This window comes from Dipodomys ordii, unplaced genomic scaffold (genome assembly GCF_000151885.1).
Source record: "Dipodomys ordii isolate 6190 unplaced genomic scaffold, Dord_2.0 Scaffold83, whole genome shotgun sequence".
Taxonomy (NCBI): Eukaryota; Metazoa; Chordata; class Mammalia; order Rodentia; family Heteromyidae; genus Dipodomys; species Dipodomys ordii.
In genome coordinates this window covers 503,732-530,271 of record NW_012267299.1, presented here as the reverse complement: position 1 = coordinate 530,271, position 26,540 = coordinate 503,732, and positions in this window count along the sequence as shown.

Below are 26,540 nucleotides of genomic sequence, written 5' to 3'. Positions count from 1 at the left end.
ATTGGCTAAAGTGAGTCAATTTGCAAAAACATCATGGAGACTTTCAGAGGCCCTAGATGACACCGCCTCTCATATCTGAGAGTTGTCCAGGTCTATTTAATGTGCTGTGTCTTTCTTTGGCTTATCCCCTCAGCTAGGTTGCTGACACCAGTAAGACAGACTAACAACAGGGAAGATTATTTATATGGCTTCCTGAAGTTTCTCCTCTTCATTCTGCCCTCTGCTCAGTCTTGGCCCCTTTCAAAGTGTGGTCCACTTGCTCCCCCTCTCCCTCAGGGGCTTCTGGGTTGTTTATTCAATTTTAGTTCAACACCAAAGTTGCTAGTGCTGCATTAGCAATATGTCTGTTGTATATATTATTTCTTGACTAATAGAAAGCCTGAGTGTCTGAATCTCTGTAGTTTTTTTGTTATGGTGCTAGAATTGAATTTAGGGCCTCATGCTTGTTTGGCAGTTGCTCTACAACTTGAGCTATGCCTCCAGTCCCATTTTGCACTGGTTATTTTCAAGGTAAGCTCTCAATTGATGCCTGGGCCGACTTAGACAATGGTCTTTCTACTGGTGCTTCTCCCTTATTGCTGGGAATGACAAAGTATGCCACCACCATGCCCAGCCTTTGATTGAGCCAGAATCTCTGGAACCTTTTAGGCTGAACTGGCTTCAAACCACAACCCCCATCTCCACCTTCAAGCAACTAGGATTGCAGGCTTGAGTCACAGCTTCCTGCTTCTACAGCTTTTAATGGTAAAATATCTAACCCGTGCACTCTGTATAAGTAACATTGAGCTTTGCTATAGACTAACGTGTGTTCCCTTGAAATTGATTATTAAAATCCTAACCCTTACTGTGACTATATTTGGAGAGAGAGGATGGTTAGAGCAGAAATTAACCACAATGAGACAAAAATAGCGGGATTCTAATCCAACCAAACTGGTGTTCATATAAGGAGAGGATGGGGCACCAGGACTTAGGTACAGAGAAAGAGCCAGATGAGGACACAGTAAGAAGCCAGAGGGCCTAGGACAAACCAAGCCTTCTGCTTTCCCACCTCCAGGTAATAGCAAACTTCTGCTGTTTAAACCATTTATCGGTCAATTATGTTATGGAAGCTTTAGCAGACAAATCCTTTACCATGTGCCTGGTCCTACTAAGTTCTGTTCTATGTATCATCTCATCTAATCACCTACCCAAGTCTATGTGGTTATCCTCAATCACTGGTAATATAAATATATGCTGGGACTTACACTCAGGTCTGCAAACTATAAAACTTGCCCTTTGAGAGTGACCTGTCCTACACATGGCTATTCTCCATGGGAACTCAAAAGACCCAAACTCTTGCCCACATCTGCAAATTAACCAAGGGATTGGTGGCCCCCAGAAAGGTATGCCCATCTTCTAATTACTGGAACCTGTGAAATATTACTATAAAGGATGAGAGAGAAAATGTCATCTTGTATGGGAAAAAGTAAAAGAAAGCTTTTGGAAGGAGAAAAGACATCAATGTGAAGCCGATCAGGGACAGATAGAAATATAAGCCAAGAAATGTGAGCCTCCAGAACTGTGAGAAACTCTCTATGATTGAGGTCCTCAAGGTCCTTTGTTACAGTTGCCCAGAAACTCATACCGTTTTTTTTTTTTTGTCATTGCTCTTTGAGAGGAACGGAGGCAGTAGCCTGAGATCACACACCTCTAGAGTCACTAACTCTTTTAAAGGATAGGCTGGCACTCTTCTGCTTGAGGCATGCCTACAGTGGAACTTCTTGCTGGTTATTTCTGGAGAGGACCTCTCTCATGCTTTTCTGACTGGGCTGTCTTTAAACAGTGATCCTCCTACTCTCTGCCTCCCAAGTAGCTAAGATGACAGATGTCAACCACCAGAGCCTGATTTACTTTAAAAGAATTGAAGTTTGAAATGCACTGGCACATGATAAATGATCAATTATATAGGACTCTAGGTACGCCCATACATTGAGACCAAAAGAGGATACTCTAAAGGAGAGGAACACAGAGGTACAATGCCTATGTGCACCAATCCTATAAGGTAATATTTAGCGAAATGAACTCCAGGAAATAGAAACACGAGGATTTTTCTTGGCTGAAAATTGAAATTGATGTGTTTTTTTCTTTTTGTTTTGTTTGTTTGTTTATATGTCTTTGGGAGGGAAAGAAGGGCACAGAAATGGAGGGACAAGGGGTGAACAAACCCAGCAGTGGTACTCACTAGACACTATGTTGAAAATGAACTATACAACTTGTGGGGCAGGGATGGGAGGAGAAAACTGGAACAAAAAGATCCAAAGAAGGGGTGACATTGTACTCTTTACCTGCCTTATGTCACTGCAACCCCTCTGTACATCATCTTTATCATGACAATAAAAAAAAATTCTGAAAAGGTTCGAAGTGGCACAAAACTACTTGGACCGGACTTAAAAACAGAAGTATAACACTTTCCTCCATCACCCCGCCCTCCCCACCCCCAAGACTGCTTGGTGTCAGGGACAGTTCCTCTGATGCCTTCTGCATCCAGACCTATGTGATGATCTCAGAACAGACAGAGCTCTTTGACATCGCCTTCCTCCAGAGCCTCAAGGAATAGTATGAAGTTTTGAATAGGGAGAAAAAATCAGAACTTCCCAGAGTAGAACAGGACGGCGGAGGGGAAGGAGAGTTTAGGGCAAAAGGAAGAGGCCAGGCAGAGGGTGGAAGGAAAGCGCCTGGGAGGTCCGAGGAGCCTTCAATAAATTGCTGGGGACCAGGGACGGGCCGGCGCAGGGGCTGTGGGGCCATCAGGAGGCACCTGTGAAAATAGCAAATACTTGCTCCGGAGACGTCCACATCCTGCGCTGGCCGGGCTCTGGCCCCGCCCGGCAGGTTCCCCGCAGAGGCTAGGGATCACAGGCCCTGGGTGATGTGTCTCCCACGATGTCAGCGTCCCCAGGGCCTGTCTGGAATTTGACAGAGGAACTAGCTCAGGGGGGCTGCCCTGACATCTGAGAAAGGCACAGGAGAGAGGTAGAGAAGTGGTGGTCAGATCATCCTTCCCAAAGCTATGGCTTTAACCTCTGCCCCCTCCTGCTGGCCTGGCCTGGGAGACCCTGACAAGCCAGAACCTTCTCTCAGAGGGAGGGGACAAGCAGAGGGAGTGGGGGCGGGGGAGCTCTGTCCACCAACACAGCTGACAGACACTTGAGAACTTTCCTTCCCAAGCCGTATCCTGCTGGTTCGGGGCAAAGTGTGCAGTTTTCCCACCAGGATCAGTGAGGAAATGGCCTGGTTTGGACTCAAACAGACTGATTTGTTTTCCCAACAAGGCCTCAGCTCGGTTCAGTGATGCCCGCTCTTCCAGGGTGTCTCTTGCTCTCTCTCTCTCCCCCACCTCCCTCTCCCATTCTGAGAACACATCACCCAGTGTCTGTAAAGCTTCTGCTTCTTGTTTGACATCCCTTATTTACAAAGCAAACAGAATGTTCCTTTTAACACACATCATGCTAAGTTTATTAATGCAGAAAATAATCCCAGGGGGGCGACCTGGGGGACCCTTGAAATCTGCCAGCACAAACTCTTCAAACGTTCAGCCTGACGGATCCTCAAGGACAATATTTCACACAATGGAGTAAAAATAATATTTTTCTTTGGGCCTTTCCAGCCGCTTTTGTGGCGAGCAGACAGAAATTATTTTCTTACTCTGCTCCCAGAGCAGAAATCTGGACGAAGCTGCGTTTATTTGTTTAACACAATGATTTCATCCTAAATGTCTCGACAGCAAATAGTTGGTGGTTTAATAAAAGGCTTTTGAAAGGAGGTTGGAGCTGGGGAAATGAGAGCATCATGGCTCTCGGGGGCCAGGCCGGCTACAGATTGATGAGACTAGGTGTCCCCTCAGCCTGTTGGGGATTGTAGCATGTTATTGCTCCAGGAGCAGAATAATTTGTGCTGTGTCCATCCCGGAGAAGGAAGGAGACTGATCCTTTGCTCATGTACGCCAGACATTTCCCAAGACCAGGCCTGCCAGTACAGACAGCAGAACCCACAAGCTGATATTCAAAGCTTTGTGGAGCAAAGAGGCCTTTTGTGTCCATTTCTGCCTTCTCCTGATTAAAAATGATGTCCTCTGTCGACCAAACGTTGGCTGCTGTTCTGATGCCAATCAGGACTTCCAGTCAGGGCTCTGATTAAGAGGCCAGAGAGGGAAGAGAGCCAGCTCAGACCTACTGACTTCACCAATGAGCAGTACTTTATACCCAGCCAAACAGAACCAAAGCCCCCTTGAGTCTTCTAATGCCCAATCAGCAATGTCAACAAGAACTTCAAAGGATTCTGCATTGTGTGCCTTTTCCCTGGGAGGTGTTGTCTGAGGAGTAAAATGGAATAAATAAAGCTCAGATGAACCAGGAGAAGGCAGTGAATAGAATGAGTGTCCTGATGATTTCATAAGGCTCAGAGATGGACAGGCATGTTTCTGAGGGCACACAGCTATCACAGACAGGGCCATGGCTAGAAGTTGGCTTTCTACTTCCATAGTAGAAGGGAAAAGCCAGTCTAGCCTTACAAAGAGCTGAATTACAGGTCTTATTTTTTGACAACCAGGACTTGTATAGGACAATTAGATTCAGTCTTGAGGATTGGATCTCATTTGAATCCTGGTTATTTGGGGCCTAGAATGATTGGTTTATAATGTGAATCAGTTCCTGGACAAAAGAGGGAAGAAACAAATCTTTGTGTGCAAAGATATATTTCCAATTATAAAGCAATGCTTATTTATTAAATGTAAAACATGTACAAACATAAATAAGAACAATTATGATTACTTATAGTAATATATTGCTGTTAAATATTTACTGTATCTCCTCTTTGTTTTTTGTTTTTCTTCTCTGTTATTATCATTTTCTTTATAAAATTAAGATCGTACCTGCTTTATTTTTTAAATTACTTTTTGTTTTTTTTTTTACCATCTCCCATACATTAGGTCTCTCCAATGCATGACATTAATTTGAAAGATGTCTTGGTATTCCATGGTATAATATGTCTGTTATGGTACAAAATCATCTCTAGTACCCTGAAGTTGGTCACAGGATAGAGTGTCTCTAAGTAGGTTTTAAAGAATAGCTTTGGAAAGACTGTTAGGCTGTTTGAGAAGTGGCTGTCAAATTCCTGCAGTAATTCACCTATCTTTCCTTCACCTCAGCACCGCTTCAGATTGCTTTTAACTCCAGCTGCAACCCCACCCCAATCCCTCTTTCATCTTTCCCACTCTGCCTTTCCCCTCTTTCTTTCAACACCTGAAACAAGCAATGTTGATTCTTTACGTTTGCATGGGATTTTGAAGTCTCAAAGAGCTTTTGATTGTCATCAAGACCCTACAACATGGGCAATGCAGAATGATCTCAATTATATATCCAGCAAATGTATTTGAGTACCACCTTTCTGTTGGTACTTTGGTAGTTCTTATCTCAAGGTCTTCTATGTCTATTAGACATATCCTGGATTTCTTTTTTTATATGTTTTTATTGTAAAAATTACTGAACAGAGGGATTACAGTTACATGGGCAAGGTAATGAGTACATTTCCTATCAAGCATTGCTGCCTCCTCCTTTGTTTTTCTCCTACCATTCCTTCTCTCCCACCTCCACAACTACACTCCCACCTCCACCCCACCCCCACCTGAATTGTAAAGTTCATTTTTCAACATAGTGTCTTTTATATCTCATTGTTACAAATGGGTCAACCTGTATCTCTATTTATACATTTTGTTTTTTCCCTTTCCCTCCCCAAATTAGAGAAGTGTATATACAAGATGCAGGGCACCAACATCAAATACAGTAAAAACAGGGGTTATACTGTGGGGGAAGAACATACAAAGCAACAAAAAAAACACATGGTATATTATAAATACATTAGAAACAATAGAAAGAAAGAAAAAACCACTGTGTCCCTATCTTGAGGTTGATTTTGCTCAACATCATCTTATGTGGTCATATGTACATAGCTTTTGACCTTTTCTGCTTGTCCTAGACATATACTAGTTATTACAAATAAGGGAAACCATGGGACCTACGCTTCTTTGGGCCTGGCTTACTTCACTTAACATAATTTTTTCCAAGGCTTTTCATTTCCTAACAAATGGGGCAATGTCATTCTTTCTGATGGAGGCATAGAATTCGAGTGTGTGTGTGTGTGTGTGTGTGTATACCTCATTTTCTTGATCCATTCATCTACTGAGGGGCATTTGGGTTGGTTCCATATCTTAGCTATGGTAAATAATGCTGCAATAAACACAGTTGTGCTGGTAGCTTTAGTGTGTGGTCTTGTTTATGATCATTTGGGTAAATGCCCAAAAGTGGGATTGCTGGGTCATAGGGGAGCTCTATGTGGAGTATTTTGAGGAACCTCCATACTGCTTTCCAAAGTGGTTGAACAAGTTTACACTCCCACCAACAATGCAGTAGGGTTTCCTTCTGTCCACATCCCCTCCAGCATCTGTTGTTATTAGAGTTCTTGATTATAGCCATTCTAACTGGGGTGAGGTGGTATCTCAGTGTTGTTTTGATTTGCATTTCTTTTATGGCTAGGGAGGTTGAGCATTTCTTCATATGTCTATTGGCCATCCTTCTTTCCGCTTCAGAAAAGTTTATCTGTAAATCTTTAGCCCACTTCTTTATTGGGCAGTTGTTTCTTTGAGGATTTGTTGTTGGGGGATTTAATTTTTTGAGTTCCAAGTACATTTTAGATATGAGACCCTTATCTGTTGTATGGCTAGTGAAGATCTTCTCCCAATCCATGGGCTTTCTATTCAGGATAGTTATTCTTATCTTTTTATTTTTTTTAGGTCCAGTCGTGGGGCCTGAACTCTGGGCCTGGGCGCTGTCCCTCAGCTCTTCAGCTCAAGGCTAGAGCTCTACCACTTGAGTCACAGCGCCACTTCCGGCTTTTTTCTTTTTGCTTGTGTGGTGCTGAGGAATCGAACCCAGGGCCTCATGCATGCAAGGCAAGCACTCTACCATTGAGCCACCTTCCCAGCCCCAGTTATTCTTATCTTTAGCTTAAACCACTTCCTCCTACCACATGAATAGGCAGTGCTTTCTGGACTCTGTCCCTTATGACTGTCAGTCAGCAGTAGGGCTATCCTTGGAATGGAAAGGTCAGAGCAGGTGGATGATGGTGATCAACCTCATTACCTCTTTATCTCAGCCTCTAGCAAAAATTTATTTTATACTAAGGTTTAAACTTGGGCCTCTCACTTGCTAGGCAGGTACCCTTACCAATGAGCCATGCTACCAGTCCTATGTCTGTTAGTTGTTTTTGAGATAGAGTCTTGCTTCCTGCCCTCCCAAATACCTGGACTGTGATCTACCTATTTTAGTCTTCTTGGTGTAGGTAGGAAAACAGATGTGTGCCATCCTATCCAGCTCTCTGTTGAGAAGGGGTTCTTGTGAATTTTTGTTTGCTGAGCTGGCCTCATATCTTGATCCATCCTTCTCAGCTTTCAAGTAGCTAGGATTATAGGTGTGGTCCACTGGTACTCTGCAACAGTTCCTAACATAAGAGATAACAAGTTCTCCCAAGATGGGCTGGGAAGGTGGCTCAGTGGTAGAGCGCTTGCCTTGCATGCCTGAGGCCCTGGGTTCAATTCCTCAGCACCACATAAGCAAAAAGAAAAAAGCCGGAAGTGGCACTGTGGCTTGAGCTGAAGAGCTGAGGGACAGCACCCAGGCCCAGAGTGCAGGCCCCACAACCGGACCCAAAAAAAAAAACAAGTTCTCCCAAGAGAAAGCTGTCCCTGGACTAAAACTTTCTTTGTTGATATAATTGATCTTTTAATGAACAAATGTTTCTTTGATATCAAGCAATTTCTACATCTTTCAAAAGATTTTTAAAAAGGAGAAAGGAAAGCCAGATGCTGGTGGCTCACACCTGTAATCCTAGCTACTCAGGGGGCTGAGATCTGAGGATTGTGGTTCAAATCCAGCCGGGGCAGGAAAGTCCATGAGACTCTTATATTCAATAAACCACCAGAAAACCAGAAGTGTCACTATGTCTCAAGTGTTTGCCTTGAGCTGAAGAGCTGAGTGACAGTGTCCAGGCCCAGAGTTCAAGCCCCATGACCAACAACAAAAAAAAAGGAGAAAGGAAGTAATAATGATCAATATCTATGCTAGATGTCTAACATACATCCTTTCATTTAAATCACAATCATGAAAAGTGTAAGTGTGCTTTAGGCTGTTTTTGTTGTTGTGTTTATTTTTATGGTTCTGGGAATTGAACCCAGGACCCTATGCATGCTAGTCAAGCTCTCAAACTGAGCTATGCCTACTACCTACTCATTCCTTTGGACCTAGTACAACGCTTGCCATATAGTAAGCATTGAATAAGCACTAAACAGTGTACATTTTTGCCCATTTTTATACATAAGCAAATGGAAGTCCTGAGAGATTAGACTACCAGTATGAGATCATATATCTAGTAAGAAAGAGGGTCAAGATTCAAACCCAATCTACCTGCACTAGAGTTATATATTTCCCAGTAGGCTACCCTGTATGAGCTGTGTACACAGTCTAGACCAGTCATCATTGATGTGGAGGATTCAAAAACCCAATTTTCAGTGCACAGACTGCCATTTTCTTTGTTTGGCCTCTTTGTGCCCTTCACAGCATTTTCCTATGAACACAGCACGCTTGCTCATGTCTGCTGAATGAGCAGGCTTCCTCTCAGCCACTAGGTGCTTCTTCCTATACCATCACTTGCACAGGACTCTGATTCCTTGAGAGGTGGGTATGTGTTATTTTAAGTACTACAAGAGGTATATTTTTATATCCTCTTCATAAAATGTAAATCCAACACACAGGTCTTCTTCTGGAGCTAAAAGAAACCATTACTGGAGACCCATCAGCTTGGATAGAGAACTGCTAATAGAGCTGCCTCCCCAGCTCGGGATATCTCTGTTCTCACTTGGTCCTGCTCATTCTTGCCAGGAGCTAACTCTAACTGGGGAGGTCTGGAAGGTAAAGCTCATGCTAGCAAGTCTACCTGCTTACTACACAGTTCTTAAATCAACTCTATAATCCATTGTGTAGATGCCAGCATGAGAAGGTAAAACCTAAGAGCGGACCAGTCCTGAGTTTCCATGATGTAACATTACAGAAGATTTGGAAAACAGAGGCTTATGAAACAAAACCAGAGTCGGCTACACCAAACATGATTTAACTTTTGCTCTTTCTGAGTAGTAAGATCTTGACAGATAATGTACATATTGACATAAGAAGGCAGTGATCTCTCAGGGCTACAGGCACTCTGTGGGAATATCTAGTTGATACCGAAAAAAGGTCACAGCAGTACTGAGAAAGAAAAATCCATGCTTGTCAGGAAGAGTTGCTTTCAGCTCTGGAGAACATTTGGTTATTTTTCATCCTCTTGTCCCCCTCCCCCATCAAACCAACACCAACAAAATATTTCTTGTACTGGTGTCAGTGTGATTTCCTTGTCTTAATCACACAAGTGTCAGTTTCACCCTAGCAGACCTGGGGTGCTGCCTTCTCTCTCTCTTTCTCCTTGCCTTTCCCTTTTTTCTCTCTCTCCCTCCTTTTCCTATACCCCTTTTTCCTCTCTCCTCCAAAAGGTAGTTTTATTTTGTAACTTACAAAAAAAATAATAGGATCCTTTCTGAAATGTTTGTTTTGGATCCCAGAATGTCACCTGACACTGGTGACCATCATTTTCATGTTATGGAACTTAAGCTCGACATTAGGGTCTCATTAACTAGCCAGCCTGTCCCTTTCTAGCCTAGTGCCAAGTGGAGATGACCTAAAGAAAGAATTTTATTTAATCCCACTTCCAGAGACTTGCAATGTGTATGCCTGACATGCACACATATAAATGATGTGGTTGTTTGGGGATACTGAGCAGATCAGTCCAATGGAGCACCTGGCCTAGAATAATTTATTCTCAAGCTCAGCGCCAACAGGCAGCAGAACTCTAAAAATCTCAAAGCTCTATTACATATAATAAAATCTCCTTCACTAATAATCATCAAATACTTAAAGCTCAATGATGGCTTTCACTATTCTTTTTATAACATGTCATATCTGTCACGGGTCAAAAGAGGCACCCTCCAAAAAAACCAAACAATAACATTGAGTGAAGACTTATATAAAGTCTTTCTCTATTAGAAGAGTTAGTTTTGGCTCCCAAATAGCAGCTTTTATGGGTTCCTATAAAAATCATGACTCGTTCTTAATAGTTGAATTTTCCTAGGTTTGCAATGAATTTATTCCTTACACTAGTTCTCTACAGTGCAGAGAGAGTGACTTTAGCTCAGGAAAGATGAAGTAGGTATATTTCTCCTGACACAGAACATTACAGTTGTTATATATGAAAATAGCATAACAAGACCCTGGATGATGAAGAAAGGCAGAGCAGCTCAGAGTATTAGGACCCAATGGTGACTTCCGTGGACTTCCTTTGGTCTCTCCTATGCTAGATATGGAGCGGAAAATGCCAGAGAGCAAGAAATGCCAACAGATGCAGCAATAAAATGTCCTCAATAACATCTCACTTTCTCTAGCCAAAGGACAACAACAAAAATAATAATAATTCCCCACCTCTGTTGTTGCAGGCAGTTGGTACTTGAGTCTGAACTCAGGCATTTGCTCTTGTGTGGCTGGTACTCTACCATGTGAGCCACACTTCCATCCTGATTCTTTGCTGGTTATTTTGGAGATGGAGTCACACCTATTTTTTTCTTCCTGGGCTAGCTTTGAACCATAATCTTCTAGGTCTCAGTCTTCTGAGTCTGTTAGATTACTTTGTAATCTGGGAGCCACTGGCACCCAGCTCAAAATAAACCTCTTTTATTAGTAAGTTACCGATATTGCTTGAAATCTTATATATGTTTTCTTTACTAGATACTTAATATTTTTAGAAGAAAATTATTTTTGTTTTCTAAAAAAATACTTTTGTAATTTTTTTTGCTTCTACGATTCTTACCCCAAAACAAAGTTTTTCTTTATTCATGAATTTACAATTAAATGAAGACAAAGTATAAAAGGAGATGGGGCAGAATAGGCTTTTTTTCCCCTAATCGAATGATATCTTGATTACATGAAATGAGAAGTTTTTTTTTTTTACTTCTAACACTAAGCCTGGGAGATAGTTCTTAGAAATTTGTGTAAAAAGATTAGTGTTACATTATATATTAGGTTTCCCTATCTACTTATGTATGAGGAACACTTTTATCTTTTTTAAGTTCCTTTACTTTATAGAGGTATGGTTCTACTTTTTAAAAATACTACATTATTCATGTTCCTAAAAATGTTTAAAATGTGACATACACATAAAACATTGCCAATGGTTATTAAAAAAGTAATGTGGAAAGTATTACAACCTAAAAGAACTTTCATGTCAAAAATGCTTTACATGGATGATTTACTTTTGATTTAATTTGGGGCACTTTTAGAAGCATACTTTATTTGTGTTTGTAATAGTCTTCACAGAGCTTGGAAATAAATTTTCTGCTTAATTTTAAGAAGTTGGACCCATGGGACTTCGTAATAAAGGATGTAAGATTTACATCTCAGAGAACAAGGAGAGAAGAAAGAATGGAGCCAAAAAATTACGTGAAGAAATAAAAACTGAGAATTACCTGAATTTAGCAAGAGACACAAATTTGCTAATTCAAGAACCAATAAACCTAAAGCAGGAAAACACAATAAAATCCATGCCAAGCTACATCATGAGTTAAACTTCTGAAAACTAAAGACAAATTAAAATCTTGAGGGTGAACAAATGAAGCAGTGGTACTTACTAGACACTATATTGAAAATGAACTATACAATTTGTGGGTAGGGATGGGAGGGAAAAACTGGGAAAGAATGAGGGAAGGGGTGACATTGTCCAAACAGACTTAATGTAACTGTAACCCTTCTGTACATCACCTTTATAATAACAATAAATAATAAAAATTTAAAAACTAATCTTGAAAGTATCCAGAGTAAATGGGACATTTTAGCCTAAGGGCAAAGAATCCAGTGGATTCTACCTCAGAAACCATGAAGGCCATAGAAAAATGACAAAATATTTTCCAGTGCTAAAAAGGAAGAAATGTCAATCAGGAATCTTAGATTGGAGGTATGGCTCAGTTGGTAGAGCACTAGGCAATGAGCAAAAGCATCAGGTACTGAGTTCAAGTCCCAATCTTAAACCTAAAAAAAAAAAAGAGTCTTACACTCAGGGGAAAATGTTCTTCCATGATGAAAGGGATTTCAAGACATTTTCAAGCAAAGAAAAACTGAGACTTTGTCACCAGCAGACCTACTCTAAAAGAATGGGTAGAGTTCTTCAAAGGGAAAACATGGAAACATTAGAGAGAGAAAAACAATGATAAATGAACATACGCATAAACAGAATATATATATTTTGCTTTTCTTATTAGTTTTTACTAGTTCACTTATTAGTTTGATAGCTGGGAAAATTACAACACTGCCTGACATGAAATAAATACAAAAGGGGACTGTTGGGGAGACATTTGGGGCTGGGGGACAGGAATGGAGAGGGTGACAGGAAAATATGATGAAAGTATATTACACGTATGTATGAAAATGTCATAATGAAATGCATTAAAAGCTATTTTAAAAAAATAAAAGCTATTTAAAATGTGGGGGAAAGAAGGAAAAGCACCAAAATACATTCTGATCAAAATGTATCTTATACCTATATAAAAATAACATGAGGGGCTGGGAAGGTGGCTCAGTGTTAGAGCGCTTGCCTTGCATGCCTGAGGCTCTGAGTTCAATTCCCCAGCACCACATAAGCAAAAAGAAAAAAGCCGGAAGTGGTGCTGTAGCTCAAGTGGTAGAGCGCTAGCCTTGAGCTGAAGAACTGAGGGATAGCGCCCAGGCTCAGAGTTCAGGCCCCACGACCGGACCCCCACCCCCAAAAAAATAACATGACGAGCCCTTTTGTACACCTAACTTACATTCATAAAAATTTAAAAAGAGAAATTCACCCAAATGCAATGATTTAAGCAGGTTGGAAAATACAACAAAGAAGAGAAGCCACATATCATAAAAACATTGACCAACCTCATTCATGAATATGGATTCAAAAATTCCTAAAATCCTAGTAATCTTAGCAAGTAGGATACAGTAACATATCAATAGAATTATAGACTGTGGCCATGTGACATTTATTTCAAGGATAAAAGACTTGTTCTCTATTTGAAAACCAATTAATGCAAGCTATGATACTAATAAAAGAAAAGGCAGAAAGCATATGATTATCTAATAGAAAATTTAGAAGGAAGTTTTACAGAAAATTTAAAAGGAAGTTTAATAGATGTCATTTATAATAAATGGTGAAAGGTAACTCTGCTATCAACATAGCAGTGATATTCTAATAAAAGCAATTAAGCAAGAAAGGGAAATCAAGACATACTGTTCATATTTTTCATTATTCTATCCAAAGTGCCACATACTGTGCCCAACATATAGTGGGTTCTTACCCAGGGTTTATTGAATTAGTAAGAAAAAGTCTTGATGAAACAAAAAAAGAATCTTGGCTTGACCTGAGGTATATTTAGTGCAATGATTTTCATAGTAGATTCTTCAACTTCCACAGCAACAAGTGGGCATCTGACCTCTTCTCAAACCCTTGTAAAACTCTCACTAACTCAAGGTATTTATATACATTGCCTCATAGCTCCAATTGCTGGAAGTTTCTTCCATATATTGAGCTAGTTACTACTGTTGTATTTTTTTATTTTCTGTAACTTTTACCATAGCAAGATCTAATCTATTCCCTGGATTCATTATCTGTGTTAGATGTTATATTATCTAAAACCTAAGTAACTCAAAACAATTTTAATATTGTCTCTCACATCTGTGGTTTAGAAAAATTCAGAACTTTGGCTGGGTGGTTCTAGTTTAAAATTCCTTGTGAGGTTTTAGTTACGATAGAAGCCAGGGCTATACTCATCTTGATGGTTTGGCTGGTGATGGAAGATCCTCTTTCAAGGTAAGTGTGAGTTCCTGGGCTGTTTTCTTTCCTTTAGCTCTGCTAAGCCTTCCTTTCCTTTTCTTGGTACATTTCTGGATGCTGGTCTTACCTCTGAAGCAAGCAGTGGACAAGAGTGGCCAGAGATGCCTGAGCATTGTTTCCATGCCTGGAATTTTGCTTCATAAAACCTTCTAGAAGCCCCATTATATAAATGTTCTTCATTTCCCAGGAAACAAAGTGAAGAAAAACTAGCTGTTGCTGGGCATGGTAGTATGCCCCTGAAATCCTAGCACTTGGGACATCAAAGGAGGAGGATGGGGAGTTCAAGCCCATTTGGGCTCTATAGCAAGACTATCTCAATCAATCAAACAAAAATAGAAAAAGAAAGAAAGATAAGAAGGATGGAAGGAAGGAAAAAGGAAGGAAGGAAGGAAGGAACATAAAAAAATAAGCAAAACAAAATAAAAATCAAATGGCTAAATAATTCAAATAATTCACTCAAGGGTAAGGACTAATCCCAAGCCCTTGGGCTCTGCAGCAGCCTCTCTCCTCTCAGTCAGGTGAAGATCTGGCACAAGAAGATGAACAAGGTGGCAACAACCTCTAGAGCACACATTCTAGCAATATACAAGGCAATGAATGTCTCATTACAATCACCCCAGCATAATAACCCAGCTTTGTGCTCAGACCATTGGTTGGGAATTATACCCATGACAGCACAACTCTGTCACTATGAGAGCAAATCCAGTCTGTGCCCAATGATCTTTAAAACTTAAACACATTTCTTTCCCCATATATGAGCAATCTAGGTGTTAGGTTTGGTGCTGACCATTACAAGATAAGAGTAAAAACAGAGAAAAGATCTGGTTTTTATTTAGGAGGAGGCTAATTCATGGTTTGGAAAAAAATAGACCACACACAGCTAAAGCAGCTAAGTACAAGCATGACATTTGTATATAAGCTGCTCATGTGAGAGGACCAGAGAGCAGTTGGGTTGGCTGGTGGGAATTTTCAGCCCCTTCTGCACACTTTTGATTAAGCCATCATACCCAATTTAGAATCACACAGCTTGAAACAAAATGGGAAGAACCAGTAGGGAGACAGAATAAACATGATATGATTTGCTTTATGACATTCGAAGTATAAGAAGTGACATATTTATCTTCCTAAATAACAATAACTCTGGGTCATGTACCTGCTCACCTAAGCATCAGGACTTCTGGAATCACATGTTGGGATTCTCTCCCCTTATCCCTTTGTGGGAGAATCTTTGAGCTTTCTGAGTACCAGGCCCTGTCTATCTGAAGGAGGGTGGCACTCTACTATCTCTTCCCTTCTGTGCCCAGCTTGGCGTCAGGAATTGTTATTGAGGGCCTCTGAATCACAGGGATCAGTGTCTGTCTTCAGGAAACCAAGTGCCCCGTTCTGCCATCTCAGCATCCTCTATGGGTGGAACAGGTCTTTGCTCCTCCTGGAGTACTGTTTATACAAACCATTTCTAAATCTTAGGAGGCTAGCTTTCCAAGACCTCAAGTTCACAGGACTTGCCTGTGAAGCCTTGAGACTGTTTCCCAGCCTGCACCTTGTGTGTGTGTGTGTGTGTGTGTGTGTGTGTGTGTGTGTGTGTGTGTGTGTGTGTGTGCTGATCCTAGGGCTTGAACTCAGGGCCTAGGTGCTGTCTCTGAGCTTTTTATGCCCAAGGCTAGTGCTCTACCACTTGAGCCACAGCTACACTTCTGGCTTTTGGGTAATTAACTGAACATAAGAGTCCCATAGACTTTTATACCCAGGCTGGCTTTGAACAACAATCCTCAGATCTCAGCCTGCTGAGTAGTTAGGATTCCAAGCGTGAGCCACCAGCACTGGGCTTACACCTCATTTTTTAAACCAAAGCCTAACCATAGATCAACTCTTGATCATTCTCTGTATAAAACAAAACATAGAGGTTGTTTACCAGCTGCCAACACACACACACACACACACACACACACACACACAAACACTGGATAAGCAAACCAAGTCCTTTGGAAATGAATGGCTGCCTGTCATCCGTGAATAAAAGGCTTTTACAAACCAGTATGTTTCAATGGCTGAGAGCATGAACTGTTAGAATCATGTCCCTGCTCTACTTATTATCAGACTAACCCTGGGCAAATTGCTTCACTTCTCTGTTTTCTGATGTGTAAGTTCAGAGTGAAGACTAAGTCATGGGATGTTGACTCAAGGATACAAAAACATGTAGCACATGTTTAACTCATACTCACCGAGCAGAAGTTTCAGAAGCCCTCTGGTCCTCATTCCATCTTTGCTCCCAGCATGGCAAAGTCCGCTCCTAAAGCCTAAACAAGAAAGAGGGCTTGCTTCTAAGCACTGTTGAGGTGTTTTAAAGCAACCCACCTGTTATGCACTGCATGGCCTCACACATGCTCCAACTCAACTGCTGAAGGCCTAACCCCCACTGTTTTAGAATGTGCCTAAATTTGGAGATCGGATATTCATTGAAATGATTGTAATACCATTTGAGTGAAACCTACTCCAATATATCTTGTGTGCTTATTATAAGAGGTGATTAGAGATCACAGAGAGACCCCAGGGGTGCAAATGCACAGAGTAGGGTCTTAAGAAGAGGGAGTAAAATGGTGGCCAGCTGCAATTAAAGGCCTGATCAGAGCTTTCCCTATTGGCCCTCACAAGAAACAGACCTGCCAGCATCTTGATCTTAGATATGTAGTTTCTAGATTGGTGGGAAAGTATATTTTTGTTGTTTAAGCCACTCTGCCTATAGTGTTTCCTTATGGTACCCATGGCAAACTAATATGGCATCCGGAGATAAAGTACTGTCAGTATTGCTCATCCTTGACCCACCCTGGGGAGAAGGGTCCCCAGTGTCTCAAGATGTGATCTGTGATGCACAGCATCAAAAACAAGGCTGTTGAGTATGCAAGGATGTTTGTAGGAATGTAAACTAGTGCAACCACTAAGGAAATCAGTATGGAGAGTGCTCAGGAAACTAAAAATAGAACTATCATGCAATCTAGTAATGCCACTCATGGGCATAGATCTGAAGGAATGTAAGTCAGGCACTTATACATCTGTGTTCATTGCAGAACAATTCACAATAGCCTAGCTACAGAGAGAGTCTAGCTGTCTTACAACAGATGAATGAGTAAGAAAATGCAATGGATATAGAGATAGACAGACAGACAGACAGACAGACAGACAGACAGACAGACAGACAGATAGATAGATAGATAGATAGATAGATAGATAGATAATTACCTATATCTATATATTGGATAAATAGCTATATATTTAATATAGAATAGATATATAGATATATGTATCTATTGCAGTGTTATTTAGCCATAAGGAAAAATGAAATTATGTTATTGTCAAGGAAATAGATGGACCTGGAAATGATCATTTTTTAATGAAATAAGCCAGGTTCAGAAAGACAAAAGTTGCATGTTTTCTTTTATAGGGAGAATACTAGACTTAAGGATAAACATATGAACACATATAGAGTCATATATATAAAGAGAGAGAACAAGTTGTTTACTGGGGAACTGTGTGAGGGAATTAGCAGAAGAGTAAAAGAGAATGTTAAAGGGTGAACAGGATCAAAGCTCATCGCATCTGTTGAATAAAGATGTCATAAGGAATCTCACTGAAAGTTGGTGAATAATGAAGAATAGGAAAGATGGAGAGAGTGAAAGAAAGCATGAGTAAGGTGTGTCCGATGTCTATGAAATACCATGGTGAAACCCCTTAGGACAATTAACATAACATAAAAAATGGAATGACAGGAATGTAAATTAGGTCCTATCGATGTGAGTAGGGACCAATATGTGTGCATGGGAACCAAGGGGGTGAAGGAAGATGAACATGGTCAAGATAACTGTATTTGTGTGAAACCCCCTTGTACAGATAGTTGATGTTTGAAAAAATGCAGGAAAAAAAGACTGTCACATGCTTGATTTGGGGAAGGTCGTGCATTCTTTAGCCCACAGCCCTTGTGTTCTGGTGCTGCATCATACCTGCCTAGGCCCTGCCTTGCCAGAACACCTCTGTCCCTTTAGCCACCTAGGTCTCCAGCTCCAGAGACAGGGAACCTTGCACCTTCCTGGTGCTGGCCTTCCATCCTCCACTTCCCTCTCTCTTTCACTACCCTCACTAATATTCAACACTTTCGTCTCTTGAGTCAATTGTTATTCCTTTCAGAAAACTGGAGAGAGAAATGATATCATTAACTACCTGAGAGAAAATGAATAGAGAAACATCTATAAACACCATAGAAGAGGGCTAAAAACCAGAGCTCCACTTGACCTTCTACAGAGAGGATGGTCTGGTCGCCTCCTGCCAGAGAAACAAGTAGAGCCAAGCTGGCTCATGTTGACAGCACCGCCTTCAAACGCAGCCACATGACACGCAGCCTCAGCCTAGCCCTGTGTACTCCAGGCCAATTAGCCTAGGGAGCAAGCAACACCCTCCAGCCAGCTTCCCAAGCAGCAGAGATCAGACCCTACACCCTAGCTGGGCAAATCCTTCCTTCATTCATCAGTGTACAGGAAACAGAGGCTCTGTCCCCCATTTGGGATCTGGGTATGGTTGTGTCATCTGATCCTTTCATCCGATCTTCAAACCAAAGACCAGATCAATTCAGCTGCCCTGACTTCAAAGCAGACACGAAGTAGAGTCATCTGTGACTCATTCCTGAGTGGGTCCTCTTCTTATATGACAGGGGGGAACCCAGGCAGATAGGCATCAGAAGATCTGGGTTTGTTGTTGTTGTTAAATCCCAAACCTATTTTATAGTAGTGAAATGATTATGGCTTTCACGGCGTTGATTACTTGAAGCTGTCAATAATTGAAGGCCTTTCCAGCACAGTGACCAATTTTCTTGTCCTTGTGTTCTGTCTTCCTACTTCCACCCTCAAGTAACGGGCCTTCTTTAGCATCTCTGATCTGGGCACTTGTCAGAGTCAGAATGTTCCAGTGACCTAGCTCCTGTCAGCAGCCTTCTAGACTTCTCTTTGCTTTCCAATCCACAGTCTTCTCAGAGAACACCCATCAATCTCCAAGCTGGAGAAACAGGAAGAAATGGGAAGGTTTAGATGTGACTCATTCATGAATCACCCACTAGGCTGTGGTTCCTGGCTGAAGGGCAGTGTCAGATCTCAGACATTTTAAGATGCTTCCCACACAGCTACAAGGCTTAAGCATTTTGTTTTGTGATTATAAAAAATAATGTCCATTCATTGTAAATAATCCGAGACATGTTATATCGCTTTTGTGTTTTTGTAGCCTGCAATTTGACTTAAACATTTGCCTGCATCATGCCAAATTTATAACCTTAGTTTTCAATAGCAATGCTATTTCTCATAAAATGGCTGTATCCTAATTCTTAACAAAATCAACTCCTGGATTATGAGACAGAAGGTTGCTGTGTGTTGCTCTTGTAAATGCTACAGTGAACATCTTTAACTAGAAATTTCTATTTGCATTTGTTTGTTTTCATAGGCTCTCTTCCAGGAAGTGCAATCAACGCCACATCAAAGAGTATGAACAACTATGCTGGATAAGAAGTGTACTCATTACCTTGCTCATGTAACTGTAACCCCTCTGTACAGTATTTTCACAATAAAACAATTAAGAAAAAAAGAGTATGAACAAGTTGTATTGTTTTAAATACATTGCCCCACCTTTTCGCCATTAAGTATCGATGTGTTTTACAACTGATTTTGATAAGTTTTTAAAGAAGTGGAAGTTCATATTTACATTCATTTCGATTTCTTCTTATTCCAAAAGGCACAGTTTTAGTTATTGGGGTTCATTGGTAAATAGACAATATGCTATGGCCTCTGGAACTTTCTTCTGGAGACACCAGGCTTCTCAGCCTCGCATAGGAATAGCAAGCTGGACTCTCTATGCAGAACATCAAATAGCATGAATATTGTCTTGCTATGTGTCATAGTGTGTGCTGCTGTGCTCCTGGCCTCTGGAGCATTAGATAAGAAAGAACTTCAGAGGGTGGCAAGAAGTGACAAGGCTCCACACGTGGTGACCAAGTGAGAATGGCAGCTGCCATAAAGGCCGCTACAGGGTGTCTGTGTGCTAATCTCCAGAATCTTTGAATATATCAGTTTGCACAGCAGAAGGAACTGAGCAGAGGTGATGGAAGACCTTGACGTGATAAGGTGGGTCTAATGCAGTCACAAGGATCCTTGGAAGAGAGAGGCAAAGTTCAAGGCAGAGAAAATCACGATGGAAGTAGAGGCTATGGTGATGCCCTCGGAAGATGGGGAAAGGAACTGTGGGCCAAAAAGATCAGAAGCCAGAAAACTCGGGGAAATAGATTCTCCAAGGGAGTCTTAAGAATAGGCCTCCTGTCATTGGTTATGGTACCACTAGGAATCCAGTACAGCAAATGGGCAAGTCATAGTTGAGTGAAGCTCAAGTCAGTTGATTACTCACAACACAGCAAACACAAATGCGGCAGTAGAGCAAATTCCCTGCTTAATGGCAACCGTGTACTCCATAGACTGGGCTACAGCTAAGAAACCAGGGCCAAGACCTCAGTCCCTTGTATAGAATGTGATAAGCAATACAGTGGCCCCTTACAGGTGGTGAGTGCTCTCCGCAGTAGTTTTGTGGCCAAAACAACTTAATCACCCACTCAACTGCCTACACGAATGGCAGGCTCAGAAAATTGTTAGCTTTGCAGCTTGGCACATTCAGTAAAGACATTTGGGAGATGCTCAGAACCAGTCCAGACTGCCTTTCCCCACCTCATCCCAGCGAGAAATTACCTAATTCACCTCTAAGAGGCTCATGTTCAGTTCCCAATCAATGCTTTCAAAATTCTTGAGATTGGACAGAAGTCTTCCCACTTGGGACAGCTGGCCATACAGTCTCCTGCAAGCCAAGCAAAGTAATAAATGCCACTATGACATAGCCAACAAGGCTGAGCCTCAATGGGATCTCTGAGCAAGGCAGCTACTTAGTAGATTCTAGGTGCCCATAGGAAGCCTGGAGACCAGATGATCCAGAGCCAGGAGCTTTTGGAGAGGGGCTGAGCTGAGCCTCTTCTCATACCAATTAGATGTATAAAAGGGACAGAACATTAACAAATAGCATCCCAGATATTTTCCAGGGTTTGCATTTCCTTCTAAGAGAAAGCTACTAGGGCCTGAGAAGTGGTCATACCAACTCTTGGACTGTGGAAGCTGAGAGACTGAGCACCACAGGACTCTGTGTGTGTGTGTGTGTGTGTGTGTGTGTGTGTGTGTGTGTGTGTGTGTGTGTGTGTGTGTGTGCGTGCCTTTGGCATGGAAAAACGTGAAACAAAATCAGAGGCATTTATTCTTCTTCTGTAAGACATTGTTCTTCCTCTGTATATCATCTTTATAATAACAAAAAACTTAAAAGACAATATGCTTGAAGATGACCTTGTCTCTCTATATCTGCCAAGTGTAGGAGCAGCTGGGGAATATCTGTTGCCTCTGCTTGGAAGTATAACTTAGGGATCTCTTCCACTACAGCAATATTGTATTGCTGTATATCATACAATTGTTGTATGATACACCAATTGTGTATCAGTGATTTTAAAAAAAATAATAAGCTAGGCCGGGCGCTGGTGGCTCATGCCTGAAAACCTAGCTACTCAGGAGGCTGAGATCTGAGGATCGCGGTTCAAAGCCAGCCTGGGCAGGAGAGACCGTGAGACTCCTATCTCCAATAAACCACCAGAAAACTGGAAGTGGCGCTGTAGCTCAAGTGGTAGAGCGCTCACCTTGAGCTGAAGAGCTGAGGGACAGTGCCCAAGCCCAGAGTTCAAGCCCCACGACCGACCAAAAAAAATAATAATAATAAGCTGGGCTCCAGTGGCTCATACCTGTAATCCTAGCTACTTAGGAGGCTGAGATCTGAGGATCACAGTTCAAAGCCAGCCCAGGCAGGAAAGTACTTGAGCCTCTTACTTCCAATTAATCACAGAAAAAGCTGGAAGTGGAGTTATAGCTCAAGTGGTAGAATGCTAACCTTGAGCAAAAGATGCCTAAGGACAGCAACCAGTTCCAGAGTTCAAGCCCCAGGAGTACCCCTCCCCCCCCCAAAGGAAACAAAACATACTCTAGTTTCAACTCAGAGATGAAATATCTTTGGGCTTCATAGGATTATGCAAAACATACATGATAAAGTCCTATTAGACACCCTACTGATTTAGCTAAATTTTGGACTTTAGTTTATAGTGCCCCAAGAAAGATTTGCAACCAGATGCTTCTACTAGTAGCACAAGGTTGTGGTCTACAAAAATTACAAGGTAGATGACCATCTGATGCAGGTAAATGAGTTACACTGCAGGGATACCTGCCCGCGTGTGTAGCCTGTGTGCGGGCATCCAGAATGGGCTGGGTATGAAGTAAAGGCGCAACCAATGTTAGTGGAGTAGAGGTATGCCTGAATGAAAGAGGCCCTTTCCTTTGAAGGCTGGCCCAGACTTTGCTCTATTACATGACCTTAAAAAAGCTGAATTGAAGAATAATATGTATGTTATAACTTTTTGTTTAATTTTTTTAATTTTCTGTTTGAGAAGGATATAGAAAAAACTACCATGTTACACCTTACACTATTAACAATTATAATCTCAGCCCTGATTAGGTAAGAGAATTCCACACTTTTGATAATTCATGCATTGCTGTAGCATTTGAAATGGTAAAGAAAGTTTGTATTACTTTTTTAAAGTTGTTTAAAAGATAGAGACTTTTTGGGTTTTTTTGCTAATCCTGGGGATTGAACTCAGAGCCTGGGTGCAGTCCCTGAGCCTCTTTGTGCTCAAGGCTAGCTCTCTACCACTTGAACCACAGAAGTTCTTCTGGCCTTTTCTGAGTAGTTTTTGGAGATAAGAGTCTCATGGACTTTTCTGCCTGGGCTGGCTTCAAACTGCGATCCTCAGATCTCAGCCTCCTGAATAGGTAGGACTATAGGCGTGAGCCACTGGTACCTGGCTCAGACTTTTTTTTATTTCACTAAAATATTATCTTTAATATGTGACTCTATGGAAAAGAATATTAACTTTTTATCAAGACAGAAACAAGGTTGAGCAATTTTTCATTTCTGGAAGTCATAATATCTAACTTCTTATATGAATCGTTATCCACTAGGCTTGTTTTAAATGATTATTCTTTTGTTGTTGGTGGTGGTAGTTATAGGGCTTGAACTCTGGGCCTGAGCACTGTCCCTCAGCTCTCCAGCTCAAGGCAAATGCTCTACCACTTGAGCCATAGTACCACTTCTGATTTTCTAGGGGTTAATTGGAGATAAGAGTCTCACAGACTTTTCCTCCCTGGGCTGACTTTGAACTGTGATCCTTAGATCTCAGCCTCCGGAGTAGCTAGGATTACAGGCGTGAGCCACGAGCACCCAGCAATTATTATTCTTTATTGCTACTAAAAGTGTAAACCAGGTGTCAGTGGTCCATGCCCACAATCCTAGCTACTCAGGAGGCTGAGATCTGAGAATCAAGGCTCAAAGCCAGCCAGGAAGACAAATCCAGAGATTCTTATTTCCAATCAACCAAAGACCAGAAATAGAAGTGTGGCAGCCTTGAGCAAAAAAGCTAGAGTTCAAGCCTCCAGTACACACACACACACACAAAAAGAAGCAAGGAAGAAGAAAAGGAAGTATTTGTAGAATGTTATAAAACTACAAATGGCTCTATAGTTACTTAGGGATTTGTAAAAGTAAAAGGAATGATAGCATAAAGTATAATCAGGGGTTTTGGTGGAGTTTCAGGTCAACTGTTATCAGAATTGGCATCTCAGACCATAGAAGGCCCTCATCCCAGTTTGGTTTGGTCCTTCTAGCTTATTCTTCACCATGGTACCATATTTCTTCTATGTCACTTAACAAAATATACTCATGTGACTTTTTCCTGTAAATTCATCATAACTGTAATTGTGGGTAGATATCAATCTAGACACTCAAAGAAAATAAACCTTCTAATGAGGGTTCTAACCACCTTCGAGAATTGCTCTTTCTGACTGGATTTTAAGACCATCAAAATATTTGGTTAGAGATTGGTTGTTCCTACAGATGATAAGAAGGCTTGATCTATTATTTGCATTACAGTAGAATTTGCTTTTCAAACATCCACCCTGTGCATTATGATGCTGCCTTAAATGGACATGCGCAGAATCACTATTTATCAAATGGTATTTTCCTGCCTGCTTCTTCCCATTTTTCCAGGCATATAAGCACAGAAAATCCTTTACTCTTTCCACAGGAAAGAAAGAATCAAGATGTGATAGTTTCTAACGTGCATGGACTTGGACTATAAGACCTTGGCTACCATTGTTCCCATAAAATTCTCTCTTGTTCTCCTTCCTTCTCTTCCCTACACCACATCCATAACTGTATTGAGCCCAGTGCTAAATCAAGGTAAATGAGGCATGACCTATTAAAAAGGAAACAAATACTTCAAGCCAGAAGGAAATTGCATTCCTGGTTACAAGTATGGATGTCATGGCTTCAAGGCAAAGGTTTATTCTACCACTTTGCTCAGTGACTTTGTTTTAGGTAGAGTGCCTTCCATTTCAGAAATACCACAGAAAGTCAGAAAAGTAAGTTGTGTTTTAGTGCTATCTACTTATTTTTTGAGATTCTTTTTTAGTGGATCTTTTAATTATGGACATGTATATAGCAGAGCTCTTAGAACTAGATCTATATCAGGACTTAAATGATCTGCATAAGCAGGCTCAGGGGTTGGTGTTTCATAGGTAAAACTGTTAACAAAATCAATCATATCTTCCAAACACCAGTGGAATCAGTCTTGTCCCTTCTTATGGAGTGTGGAGGAGGAGATGGAGTTAACAGCTGGAACTTACAGATTGAAGTACCAGCAATGGGGTCTGAAAATAGAGTTGGAAAACTGAAAGTGTCATGTAAGCATATAATGTTAATAATTATCATCATTATAATCAAGATTTAGATGACCAACCTACTGCTTGCTTATATAAAGATGTTTACTTTAGAAATATGGTGCTAATTACTCTGACTTGCAGGCTCTGAGGTAAATTTATATATGCTCTGTTTTTTCCCATGAATATGAACAACAATATACCATCTTGTCGACCAGTTTATAATGGTCCAACTTGGAAACAACTCAAATGTCCCACCACAGAAGAGTGGAGGCACAAATTATAGCATATCCATATGATGGAAAGCTAGTCAGCAATAGACAAAAATACCTACAAATGCACACATCAACATGAATGGACCTCAAACACATGCTGAGAAGAACGTAGACACAAAAGAGTATTCATTTCATTATGGCATTTAAGTGAGATTCTTGAGAAAGCAAAATGACTCCATCTGAGCAGAGGCAGATCAGTGGTTGTCTGGAGCTGGAATGGAGAACTGTCAGCAAAGAGGCACCAGGACCCTGGTGTTCTAGGTCATGATTGCAGTGGTAACCATGAGGGGGGCTGGTATTTATTGAAATGCATCACTGGGCACGGTGGTTTACACCTGTAATCCTAGCTATAACGGAAGGCTGAGATGGGGAGGATCACAGTTCAAAGCCTGCCTGGGAAAAGTTGGTGAGATTCTGTCTCGGCTAATAAAAACCTGGCTTCAGTCGAGTAGTCCTGTTATCCCAGCCACAAGATCAGCGTCACTAGGAGGACTGCCGTCCAGCTTGGCCTGAGTAAAAAGCCAGAGCCTATTTTAAAAGAATGAAAGTGCCTAGCTATTCAGGAGGCTGAGATCTGAGGATAGTGGTTCAAAGCCAGCTCAGGGGGAAGTGGATCTGTGGCTCAAAGCAATAGGAGTGCTAGCCTTGAGCAAACAGCTTAGGGAGAGTGCCCAGGCCCTGGGTTCAAGCCCCAGTTCCTTCGTGCGTGTGCACACACACACACACAGCTTGCCATGCACCGTGCCCTTGCACGCAGCAAGCAGCACGCCCGGCTGGCCGCTGTGCCTTTGAACACCCACGCTTGTGGTCCAGCTCGGCCTGTGACTGACTGACCTGTCTGTGTACCGTCCACTTCGGAAACAGAAACTTCCCCGGTGGCATGAGAAAGAAAACACCAAACTAATCCTGAAAGGGTAACTTTAAACCAAAGCCCCACTGAGAAAGAGGGTGGGAGAGAGGCTGCCGGCTGAGGCCGGCCAGAAATAAAAGTCCCATTGTCCTGCAGGGTGATGGCAGCCTCCAGCTCCCACCCGCCTGCGGCTCGGGTTGCGCAGGCGCACACAGGCTGGCTTCTCCTGCTCTAGAGAGTGCATTCCAAAGCAGACAAGCTCCATCAAAACTGCAGCCCACGGCCGCCGCACGGCCCACACTGGAGGCAAGGCCGTGGCAGGGACAGGGAGGGCGTGACATGGAAAATCAGCGAGCACCCATGGGGTCCACAGCAAGCCTTCCAGAGCGGCAACAACAAAAAGTTGCGTTTGGGAGTGGTATGTCCATGGAAGAAGCCAAGGGTGGGCTTCGATGGCAAGGGAGAGGACAGGTACCGGTGGCTCACATCTGTAATCCTAGCTTCTCAGGAGGC